This window comes from Pipistrellus hanaki (assembly GCF_964339955.1).
Source record: "Pipistrellus hanaki genome assembly, chromosome: 11".
NCBI classification, from domain to species: Eukaryota; Metazoa; Chordata; class Mammalia; order Chiroptera; family Vespertilionidae; genus Pipistrellus; species Pipistrellus hanaki.
The window spans coordinates 46702593-46715634 of record NC_140513.1 but is presented as its reverse complement, the minus strand read 5'-3'; the positions used below and the strand labels follow the sequence as shown (position 1 = coordinate 46715634).

Here is a 13042-nt window from a genome sequence, read left to right as displayed (position 1 = left end):
TGCGACTTCCTTACCACTTCCTCCTGCTCCCTCCATGCCCTCTCTTTTTGTGCCTCTAACTGCTCCCACTGTTTTGTCCTCTTTTTTTAAATTCTTTTTTTCTACTCTCAACCAGTAGAACTCAGAAGCGATGAGACCCATGACATAAGGCAAGCTGGGGTTAACCAGTTGGTGTTGCCAATAAGTAAATATTGTTCAGGCCCATCAGAAACTCCTCTCGCTCTGTGCATATTTCTGTGTTTTAGAGGAACACACACAGTGTCACATTGAGCCCAATTAAACCCTCAAGCCCCTGGTAGCTGTCACAGCAGCTGTTCCCACGTACTGTTTCCGACAGCTGTCGAGCACAGCGTTCAGACAGATCAAACAGAACTGACAGCTCCGTGGCTGCAGGAAAGGCGTGGACCTGTGAGAAGTCTGCGGGGCAGGGACACCAAAGTTTGGGTTTATTGGACTCCGTGCATGAGACAGAGATTGTCGGTGGTCCATTAGCCGGCCGATGAATGAGAAGATCCTAGCTCCTCCATCATTAGGGAATCGCTAGGTCTACCTGGTCCGCCTCTGTTTCTTTTTCCCCATCTGTCCCGTGGCCCTTTGGAAGCGATAGTCCTGGAAAGAGACATGTCTGTGGCTTGTATGCACAGCCTGTCTGGTTCCTCTTCCGTGGTGATTTAACTCACACAAGGGTTGGCTGTTCTGTTTGGGAATCCCCTGGTCCCAGGAAAATGTCTGTCCTCTGCACTCATTAGCTTTTCCCTCCACGGATGATGTCAGCGAGATTAAATGTGATTCATGGTAAGGATGTTTCAAAGGCAAGGATCCCGCATCGCGCTGGCCCCCACCTGTTAATTGCGTTTGACAAGAATTTCCTCCCTCGCAGCCAATTTCTTTGTTTAAATAGGAGCTCCGTTTTCTAAAGAGAGCTTTCCAGGAGGGAAAGAATAATGTTAATAATAGGATACATATGGAACATGCATGCTTTAAGCACAACATTCTCTGGTTAATAATGTATATAGTTTCCTAATTAGCACTTGGGAGTGTTGGTTTAGAGTGAAGCCAAGGAATTTCTCACACAATGCCAGCAAATAATTAACTGGGAAAGGACCCAAATGAAAGATGCTCTTGTTCTTTTCAAGCCCTGTATGTCAAAACCTATTTTAAAGTTGAAATCTAAATTTAGTTTATTAAAGAAATCAGGCATATGGCTTTATTTATTTCATTTTTTTCTGTTTTGGCTAGAGCGAAAGAATTGAGTTGTTTTACAATTGTTGCTTTTTGGCAAAAGCATATGAAGACCTTTGGGGACCCACTTTCATATCAGATTTCAGTTAGAGATTTTCTTTGTTAATTAGATAAAATTATTTATCTGAGAAGTTATCCTTCAGATAAGAAAAAATGTTCTTTTGAGTATCTGTTCTCTTATTTAATGCTGTGGTGGGATGTGGCAGGCATATGTCAAGAGCTTAGGAATAAATACTTTTACAGTAACGTGTTTTGTTTTTTTTAAAAATACATTCTGGCCCTAACTGGTTTGGCTCAGTGGATAGAACATTGGCCTGTGGACTCAAAGGTCCCAGGTTTGATTCCTGTCAAGGGCATGTATCTTGGTTGAGGGAATATCCCCAGTGGAAGGTGTGCTGGAGGCAGCTGATTGATGTTTCTCTCTCATTGACGTTTCTAACTCTCCATCCCTCTCTCTTCCTCTCTGTAAAAAAAAAAAAAAAAAAAAAAATCAATAAAACACATTATAAAAAAACAACATTCTGGTATAGGTGATCCTCCCCTCTATCTCTTCTCCTCCCCTGTCTTCCTCTCCTTCTCTTTCATCACACTGCCTATACTGTAGAGCACATGTGTCAAACACAAGGCCGGCGGGCCAAATCCAGCCTGCCAGGCCTTGCAATGTGGCCCGCACCGCGCTGTCATCACTGCACTCCGCTGTCAGTTTATGACATTGTCAGTTTATGACTGTTCAGTAAACCATTCGGCCCGAGATTTAGGCTGGATTTTAGATTTTGGCCCCTTCTCTGATTGAGTTCGACACCCCTACTGTAGAGTCTTACAAAAGCAGTAACGATGGCACGGTTAGCAATTTCTAGTTAAGTGAAGATACGTATCCTGTTATATATTGATGGGATTCCAGCTTTCGTAACATCAAAGTGTAACCTGGGAAAGGATCCATGCTCTCTCACTCTTCTTATTGCAACTGAAGTGTAGGGACGGGCGTTGTTTTTGCTAATTAATTTTGTTCAGTTTGCCCTTGTCCTCTCAGCCCTGAGTTAATATATTTTCCCTTTATCAGATACATTTGGCATTGTTGAGTAGCATGCTTAAATGAGTCTGAGCTTCCTGGTGACACAGGAAAAATGAGCCATGTTTCTTTTGTACATTTTAAAAGGAGAAAGAACATCATTTAGCAATACACTGGAGGATATTCATGGTACATGAAAGCACATGGCAGAGTTGGAGATCATTTTATCCACTAAGAATGTTTAAAGAACCATCGATAAGATAGGATTTAGGTTGTAGCCCATTATAAAGTGTTCCATCACCTTCTCTTACAGCACTAAGAAAGAACCAAGATAGAGGCAGCACTGAAGAAGCATTTGTTTTCTCCACCATCATAAAGATACTCTTTTTCAGGCTTCTGTTACCCATGCCACTGGTCATTAGCACATTCAGCTGTACTCATTTTTTCTTTCTACTTGTTTTGTATTTTCACAAGTGATCGGGAGTTGCATTTCAAATTTTAATGGTAGTTTGTCAGAGAGCAATTTGAGGACTATGAAATAATTTTTTTTCCTCTTTTGAAGAAGTGGACTATAAAGGGTTAGGGAATGGAAAGAAGCCCCTCTAGTTTACAATGCTAATTTAACGTGTTCAATGCATTGCCTTTTGAAATGATTAACTCCAAAGAACCAGAGAGCCAGGATTGTAATCCGCTCTGTGGAACGCCATGGGAAAGCGTTAGGTGTGCTGCTGCATTAAGCAGGAGAGTGCTTAGAAGCCTTGGTTCAAACCCAGGTTGAAAAATTGTGATAATATTCCTTAAGCAGAAAATTATGGTCTTAGCCATTGCCAATCTAAAATGCCCTACGGGTCCCCACTATTAAGTCTGGATGTGTGCATGGATCCTATTTCTCTGCATTCCTCTGTCTTAAATGCTTGGAATGATTTTGCTTGTTTCTTAAATGCATGCACACACGGTAGAGCTACAGTCCAGGGAAAGCTAAGTGTGACTTCTGTTTGAGCACTAGTAGCAGCTCTTCCTCATGTCAGGCCAGCCAGTGTCCTGGTTTAGATCATGGCCTGATTGAGGTCAATGCAACGATAGTGGGCATGCAAATTAGAGATGAATTTAGATTATGTAATGTTAGTGTAGTCCTGGGTATTTTTTTTTTTTTTTTTTTGGCTGAGTTTTCATGCTGGTTTCTGTTAGTTTTCCTAGGAAACTTTAACTTGTTATTTAATTTGTTATTAATGTATTTTTTACCACTCATCATTTTTTAACCAGATGCAAGCCAGGCAGCTACTGTTAGCACCCCTTTTCATCAAACTGGTTTCACATCAATGAAATTACTTACCACTGAATGTTACATTCTATACCTGGGTTGATATTTTGGCCATGATAATTGGACCTGCATGTTTACTGGATCATCATTAGAAACATAGCTCTTGATAGTTTAGTTCCTCAAATGGTCTCATTCCTCCATTTTCTATGACTTTTGTCACTTTTTAAAAAACCTCTAGTGGTGAACACTCCTTCATTTTCCTTCCTTAGTGTTAAGGAAACTTCCTCTGATCCCTATGACCTCATTGTATTTCCATCCTGTATGAAAAGAACTCATTGCCCCATGTATGTTGTTATATCACTATAGCCAGGGAATGTGTTTATTTCTTTGGCATTGGAGAGGAGACTGATATCTATGCTGTAAGATAAATTTTCCCTTTATGTATTTTCTAATGAGAAATAGGTTAAGCATTAAGGAAGTGACCTGTAAATTCAAACTGGTATTAAATTCTGACTGTCATTTTGTAATCTAGAACATGATACAATCATACTCTCTGCCTCAGTTTCCCTATCTTTAAAATATGGATGATGATGATGATGGTAATGATGATGATGGTTTAGTTAGTAGGAAAGAACTTTAAAGTAGCTAAATTAGCAGCATCCAGCTGTCTGTAGCAAGGAAAATATTCCAGTTGCTTTATTGATCCCCTACACCCATGGTCAGCAAACTGCAGCTCAAGAGCCACCTGTGGCTCTTTGGCCCCTCTACAAAATACCATGGTCTGGGCGAGTCTACTTTAAAGAAGTGGCGTTAGAAGAAGTTTAAGTTTAAAAAAAATGTGGTTCTCAAAAGAAATTTCAATCGTTGTACTGTTGATAGTTGGCTCTGTTGACTAATGAGTTTGCCGACCACTGCAGAGTTTTCTATATTCATTAGACCCAGTAAAGCTGTATCTACCTAGTGAGGTTAAGAATATGTTTCAAAATCAACAAATGTGTACATTTCCAAGCATTTTGCATATAGGGAGATGCGCTTTTTAAAATAATCTGAGAAGTATATTTGTTATCTCTGTTTGTGATGAGCCCCTACGCTTGAAGGATAGAACGGTATCTCTATAATAAAAGCCCAACGACCAAACAGTGGAACAACCAGTCAACCAGTCATTATGACACATACTGACCACCAGAGGGCAGATGTTCAATGCAGGAGCTGCTGCCTGGTGGTCAATGTGCTACCACAGTGGGAGTGCAGCTCGGCTGATCGGGATGAGCGGAGGCTCCCACTGTGAACCCCGGGCTGACAGGCAGGATCCCAGCTGCGATGGTTGCCTCCTTGCCCTAGGTTTCTCCTCACTCCTTGCTGCATCTTCCTGGATAACCACAGGCCGTGCAGTGCTGCCACTGGGCTGGCAGAGCTGACCCCAGAGGCTGGGAGGCAGGTTTGTGGCCGCTGTGGGGCTGAGGCCTACTCTGCTCTCTCTCAGTGCTACTGTCCCTGGGCTCAGCCCTGACTGGGTCCCCTGGAGAGGCGAGGGCTCTGGCTCCACGCAAGATGCTGGGCCAGGGAGCAATGGCTCAGAGGGCGGGTCCACAGCCACTCGGCTGACCTGGATGAGCAGTGCTCCCATAGCAGGCCGATCCACACCAGTGCACGAATTCTGTGCACTGGGCCTCTAGTCTAAAACATTTGTGAATTACTTACTGTGATTGCTCATAGCCTGGCTGCAACTGATTACTCTTTCGCATGATGTCCTCATTCCTTTTCCTTCACATTCTTAGTGTTTTCAATTTCCTCAGTTAGCTATGATTCTTGTGACTCATTTCATAAAACCTTCATTCACGTGGGAGCCTCCTCTTTCCTACACGTATTCTCTTGCTTCAGTTAATTCAGAAAACGTTCAAACAGCATGTGTCTTGAAATGAAGAATCAAAGAGATTCTTGTGTGGGAACCAACCCCCTTACCCATAATTCTGTCTTTCCTCTTTTCCTCAGTTGGCTTTTGCTTCATTTATTCATTCATCAAGCTACTGTGTGTGTGTGTGTGCGCACTCGCATAAAAACCTTTGTGCCAAATTATGTAGATACAAAGGTTTAAAGAAGTGTGGTTTCCTGTCAGTTTTTACTCTGTCTTCAGAATCCATCATTCAGTTTTCAGAACTCTCCCAAGCAGTATTTTCAGACCGTCTCTCCAGGCAGGAAGTTGCCCTTAAGAATATAGACTCAGGAATTAGAGAACGGATATTCAGATCCTGCCTCTGTTACGTAGCTGTTCTGACCGTGGGCAAGCTGAATCTCTCTATGTGCCTCTCAGCTGCAAAACGCAGATTGAAAATAACATGCACTTGATATGGTTATTATAAGGATTAAATTTAAAAAGAAACTGCCTGTAAAGCATTTTTCATAATAGGATTAACTATTGACTGAATGTTGGTGGCTATTATGCTTTTTTCCTCATTAGCTTGCACCATTTCTAGATTAGAGGCATTCGTGTTTAGATCTCTGTTGACAGTTATTATTCCATTAACTTCATAATTTGAGCAGTATCTTTAAAAAATATACATATATGTAACTTTATTACATTCAAGCTAAGAAAGGACATTGACTGATTGGCTCATTCCTGTGTTTAACAGTCCCTTTAATAAATGTTTATTGGACTCCTATTTTGTGCCAAGTTTGAAGTTAACGACTGGGTATAAAATAGTGAGGTTATGGATGTGAACCTGCCCCTAAAAGACTTAAACTAAAGTGGGACAGACACCTATTTAACCTTAATCTCAAAGTCTTGTACTTTATAACTATGGTACATGTTATGAGGGCAGAAAACAGGGAGATTTAGTGCCTCATCTGTTCAGAAAGGTAATAAAAGGTTCTCCTGAAAGAGTGATTTTTTTTTATTTTGAAATAATTTTAGACTTAAAAGTTTAAAACATTTATAGGAATTTCCCATACATTCTTCATCTAGTGTTCCCCAATAATAGATTAATACATAATGGCATTACATTATCAAAATCAGGAAATCAACATTGGCACAGTAGTGTGAACTAAACTACAGATTTGACCAGTTTTTACATCAACTCAAAAAGTATATATAATTCTCTTAAATTTGATCACATGCATGACTGTCAGGGAATGAATTTTGAGCTACTGGAAGTTATCCAGTGAAAAAGCCATTAGGGTCCAAGAAAGAGCACAGGCATCTACCTACCCTGACAGGGATAATGCAGGGTGTTCTTAGACCAAAAGAAGGGTAGGGCCTGGATCTCAGAGAGTGAGGAGGAGAGAGAGTTCAAATCAGGCTAGACAAGTAGGCAGACGGTCATTTCATACTGCAGTTACCAAATGTGACATTAAAATATACTAAGTACTTAGATTCATAGACCTTGTTCAAGATCTTGGTTTTTATTTTAAGAACAGCTCCAGGAGTGGCAGAAAGAGATTTACATTATAAAGATATCAATGAGGCTGTAAGGCAAAGAAATGTCTTTGGAGCCCTGGCCAGCCAGATTGGCCATGAGATCTGTTAGGATCCTTTGGAAGTTAAGGAGAAGAAGGGGCAGGGGACCAGAGTGGAGGAGGGGAGGGAGACTGGACTGCTTTGACACTTAAAAAAAAAATCATTTTAGTTGACTTAATGTGAAGGGACTTTCTCCTAAAACCGCCAAGAGGTTACTATAATTTGGAATGAAAGAGAAAACCAAGCCAAAAAGGGACCTCATGCCTGTTCAGTATTACAGTACCTTACAATAATCTGTGTGCTTTTTTGATGCAGCATTATGTTCCCCCACCCCCCACCCCCCCCAAAAAAAAAATTATACACTGCTCATTCTTACAGCTCCATTTTGTAAGTTTAGGTAATTTTATTTAAGCTTACATTTATATTAATAGCTATCAAGAAAGTGCGGAGTACAGAATCAGTTTCAAATTATGAGTGAAGTTCAATGTCTTTCTTTAAAAGATGGTTCAAGTTTTCATCTCTGACAAACGTTTTAAATTCACTCTACAGTGTGTAATATGTTTTATGATATCACAACAGTATTGTGACAATCATCAAGTGTGACATTGAAATATACTAAGTACTTAAATCTTTAGTTTAAAAAACAACAACACATAGTGCATTAGGAATTAAAAATACAGAAAGCATAATCTATAAAAGTAAATACACAGCAGTTCTTTCTTAACTGTTTTCTGTTATTATTAAATGTTGAAGATGCTTATACAGGAGTGAGAGAAAAATAGATTTGCCTTAATTTGTTTATCATTAAAGGATCCTTCATATGACACAAAGAAACCCCTCCAATATGTATATTTTTACTTGAAAAGTAAATTTAAATCACAGCTTTCAACTTAAAAGTAATATTTCATTCAGTAAATATTTACTCTGAGCCCCAAATAAGCCAGATCCTGATTCCTGTTATCACGGAATTTACATGCAGGTGAAGTGGGGCTGCCGGTGGCGGGATGAGGGAGGAGACGTTCAGCAAGACAAGGTTTTGAACAAAAGGTAGATGGACAGAGTGGTTTTGGATGGTTATAAATGCTGCAAAGATAATAAAACAGAGTGATGTGCCATGAAAGTAAGGGAGGCTACTAAGGGAGGAGAGAGCACCTCTTCATTTGTATCAAGAAAGGTAACGCTGAGTGAGAACACTTCGGCTGAATAATGGGAGGGGATCAGCCATGAAAAAGTTGGGTGTCAGCGCCCCTGGGAAGAGAGAGTGGTGCTTTGCAAAGGCCTTAAGGTAAGAAGGAGCCTCCTGTGCTGAAAGGACAAAGGAAGGCCCAGGAGACTGGAACAAAGCCAGTGGGAAGAGACAGGTAGGAGAGCAGGGATGGGAGCAGCCAGGCCATGTGACCCTGTCGTTCTTGTAAGGAGTTTGGATTGCTGGGCGAGTGTGTATGGAAAGAGATACGTTCTGGAGATGTCTACTGTGAAACTTGAATTGGGCACTACTATCCTTCACTGGAACAAAATACTTATGTCACAGAGCGTGCATGGAAAGGTAGATGCGATCTCCTGAGCATGTTATACATTCACGGTCTAAACAGCTTAACTGAAATGCCCCTCTTACCAGCCAAGGCAGGCTTTGGACCCTAAAGCTTTCCGTTAACAAAAGCAAAAGTGCTTTTAGCTCTGGATACTTTTGTTTTTCTGTTAAAGCTGAGGATAGTTTTATATCGGAAGCATATAATTCATTGTATACTTCCCATCATCAGTGTCCATGCCTGCTTACCTAGAACAGGTTTCTTATTCTTCTGGCCCTTTGGAGATGCTCTCGGTTCTCACAGGATTCTGTGATGTTTAAACGAGACCCTGTATGTGCCTGATATGTGGCAGGTACCTAGGGAAGGTTAGTTTTTCATCCCATTGTACGTACGATAATTCTTGATGGGCACAGAAATGTGCTGTCTCACATTGTCACTGATTGAAATGGTTTTCAGATTAAGGAATTAAGCAGCAACAAATGGAACAAATCAAGTGTCCACAGGATAGACTTGTAATACAACATACGTGCGGTACTCCGTGCTGTATTTATGGCGTCAGTGTAGCCTAGGATTTCTCAAGCTTTGCACTGTTGACTTTGGGGCTGTGCAGTTCTCTGTTGTGAGAGTGCTGAGAATGGACACCTACATTCTTCATTTCCACCCAGAATCACCTTAGTCCCCCAACTGTGACAATGAAAATGTCTTTGGACATTGCTAAATGCCCCCCGGGGGACAAAATCCCCCCTGGCTGAGAACCCCTCCTGGTGTGTGATCTCTGGGGCAGAATGTGAGGGCTGAGGTTAGGAGAGGTAGACCCTGACCTTTAGCTTCTATGGGGCTTAGAAGGGGAAATTTTGGCAGAAATGCAATAGGCCTTTCATGCGTCCTTGAAATCAGCAGTGCAAACTGGGAAAGAACATCCACAGGCCTGTTTCATATTTGCAAAACCGGAGGCAGGCCGCCTCATTTCTTCACGATGCAGTTCTGTTGCCTGGAGCAGGGCATGGTCGGGGTAGGGTTGCAGTGAAGATGAAATGTGAACCAGTGTTCGGTGCTTAGAACTGTGCCCCCTCCATAATAAGTACTACTTAGATGTTAGCCATTGTTATCTTGACTCTCTATTTTATCGTATAGACATTTAATTTGTTAATATATTAGTTTTCATTTATTTTAGCAACAAAATGCAATTTCTTTCATAGTAATGACTTCGGCAACCCCTTCCCCTTGCTTATATAATGATTTAAACACTTTGTATCTGTAATCTGTTCCTGTGTGTTCTAGGAGCGTCCATTTTATCATCACCACTTTTTATTTATTTATTTTTTTAATATATTTTATTGATTTTTTTAAAGAGAGGAAGGGAGAGAGGTAGAGAGTTAGAAACATGGATGAGAGAAAGACATCTACCAGCTGCCTCCTGCACACCCACTACTAGGCATATGGCTGCAACCAAGGTACTGCCCTTGACTGGAATCGAACCTGGGACCCTTGAGTCTGCAGACCGACACTCTATCCACTGAGCCAAATCGGTTTTGGCTATCACCCCTTTTTAGACAAAGGGAACCTACGGTCAAAGCAGATGACCTTCCTAGAGCAAAAAGATGCCTAGGTGACAGAGCAAAACCTAGAACTTAGCTCTCTTGACTCCTGTCCAGGGAGGTGACAGTTAAGAAGAGCCGGTATAAGATGCACAAAAATGCACAGCAGCCAAAATGTACACAGAGGCCCAAGCGATGCCACTACCCAGCAGGCCTGTGGCGTGTCGGCACTGTGGGTGTCTAGGAACCGCACTGAGGGTCAGTACGAGGAGTCAGAGCCAGGGAGGAAAATTATATCAGGCTCACAGTTTCTGTACTGTTTAAGGGGCATTGCATGACTTTTAGAAAGGTTTCCTTCCCATTTCAATTTAAAAAAAGAAAAAAAAGAATACACTGTTGACTTGGAAAAGTTTACAGTCTCACTCTCTCTGCAACCAGTGTTTCATTATCAAATAATTTTCATTTTTTATTAGACCTCTTTGTTGCTCTAACCGGTCAGTTTGATTCTAAATTGTCAACAGTAACATCAGGCTTCAGATTTTTATCACCGTAATCACGACTCTTATGATGCAGTGGATTGGAATCCATGGCTGAGATATTTTACAGCTTCTCTCAAGGCAAAGTCAGATTCCTGTCCCCGTGAATGTGGCTGGTCTCTTGATGCGCTTTGACCAAGACAATGATTCAGATGTGATGCTACCCCATCCCTGTGCCTAATGCCACACCTGCCCTGGGCCTAATGCTACACCAGCCCAGGGCCTAATGCTTGGAAGTCTGGGAGCCACCATTTCCATTCCAGGGCACCTTGAGTCATCACAGAAGGATGCCCAGCCAGCCTGCTGGAGGGACCCCGTGGCAGACAGCAATGCCCAGAGGTATTGGAGTCCTATCAGTTGCAAAGGCAGCTATGTGAGCAAAGCCATTTGGCTTTCCGGCCTCCTCCCGATGACTAAAAGGCATGTGAGTGACTGCAAGTGAGATGCAAAGCATCGCCCACCTGAAGCCTGAATTCTCTGCAGTGAAATCTTTGCTTTAGGCACATTTTGAGTTGGTTTGGAACGTAGCAACACATCACTAAAACACATGGCAGTTACCGTCATCAAAATGAAGTGCCTACCAGCTTTACGTGGCTTAGACCTGGAGTTGCTTTGTTCTAATTTCTCCTTGTAGTTGTAACACAGAAGATGTCCTAGGTAATAAGCATTTAAATTAAAGGCAGTCCATTTCTGAGTAGATGAACACATTGATATGCACCAGTTAAAGCCCGACCTGGTGCTAAAATTCTGAAACCTTGACACATTTGCAGTGACTCTTGACCAGAAGTCAGCATGAGTTTCTTTTGTAAAGGACCACATAGTAAACATGTTAACTCTGTGGGCCTTGTAATCTCTGTCACAACTACTCGACACTACTTTATAGCAAGAACACAGCCACAGACGATATGTAAATAAACAGGAGTGGTGATGTTCCAATAAAACTTTATTCACAGAAATATGCAGTGGGGCACATTTGGTCTAAGGTTCACAGCTGACGACACCTGCCTTTGACCTGACACAAATTCTCACTAGACAGTAGAAAGTGGAGAAGGTACATAAGCAGAGGACATTGTTTTAACCTGGAGATTAGTTAAGAGAAGGAGAAGTGTTTGATTAGCCGCTTTTAACACCTCGCTTTGTTAGTAATGTTTATCAGGAGCAGATTAATTAGCATAAGTAAGTTCAAGGAACACATCTCTTGATACACAGAGATGCTTAATAGCATTTAACCTTTACAATTTATGCGGAAGAAGCTTTGCATGTTATTGTGCTTTATGTCTTTTGGGGCTGCTTCAGCAACTGGCTGTTAGTGCCACTTTAGGCAGTAAATTCCTAAAAAATGAATAACTTATCAGCTAGGGGATAGCTTTCGTTGCAACAGGAGCCTCACATGTGGAGCTATGCACTTCTTAAATATCAAGAAAAAAGAGTGTTGAGACGTGTTACATTCATTGGGAATGTTGTACTGAGTTCCATAAAGAAGCACATTTGTAATCATGGGTATCGAAGCCTGATACTGGTTTCATAAAGGCCGGGGAAAGCAGAAATGCCGTGGAGAATTTGATCACATCATAGGTGCTCCAGTACCGATGTCCTCTGTACCACCTCAGTGCTCAGAAATCCAAAGCAAGACGAAACTCTACCAAGAAAACACCGTATAGTAGCAATGCTCAGAAATACCACTTGTGATCCAAGATGTCAGCACGTCGGAAAGTCTTTATGGGCATGAAGAGGGGGTGACTTGCAGTTGGTTGCAGTTGGAATCCCTAACTCACATGGGAACATTTCAACAACCAACTTCTGCCAGTTTGTCCTGGCAGCTGGTAGGAGGCACCAGCTTCTGAAGATGCATGAAGGGTATGACTATATTTTTCTAAGGATGAGGTTGTTTAGGGTTGTATGAAGACGTAGGCCTAATTAGATTAAACAAAAAATCTTGGCCGAATGTGGAGGAAAATGACTAATGGTTAAGTCTATTCAACTCCGGAGCAACATCTCAAGGGAAAGAATGAGAGTCCCACCGCGTGAATCATGTGAAAATAAGCGGCAGAAACCGCGGTGGAGAAATAACTACTGTTTCTGAAATAATCAAAACTACATCAGCAAAGGGATAGAAAGGGATCATTTGGCAATTGCAGAATGCATAATTCTTCTTGCATTTTCCTCGTCCTGATGTGCAGGGAGGGGTGGGAACAGGAAGGGTATTATGATAGTAATTGTAATAAAACAATTGCTTGTGTTCTGGGATCTGTTTTCTCTAGAGAGTTTGCAGTTTAACAAATGGGCCTGACACCGCCATTGAGCAGGGAGTAAATTGGCTCACTTCCCCTTGGTGTGTTTACCAAGGCCACCAAGCTCTGCTTTGTCGCTGAAAAGAAGTGTCCACAAATTACGCTCACCAACATTCCGTTTCGCTCAAGAAGTGCTTTGTCTTTTTCCAGCTTGGCTGGTATTGCCCCTTCCCCCTTCCGAC

The 13042-nt window shown here is 41.7% G+C and overlaps 1 protein-coding gene across 21 annotated transcripts in view; it reads left to right on the top strand.

The window, feature by feature from the left end:
* Nucleotides 1-13042, top strand: part of PTPRD (protein tyrosine phosphatase receptor type D) — a 1977099-nt gene that overhangs the window by 1595362 nt on the left and 368695 nt on the right. The gene's annotated exons all lie outside the window — the stretch shown is intronic.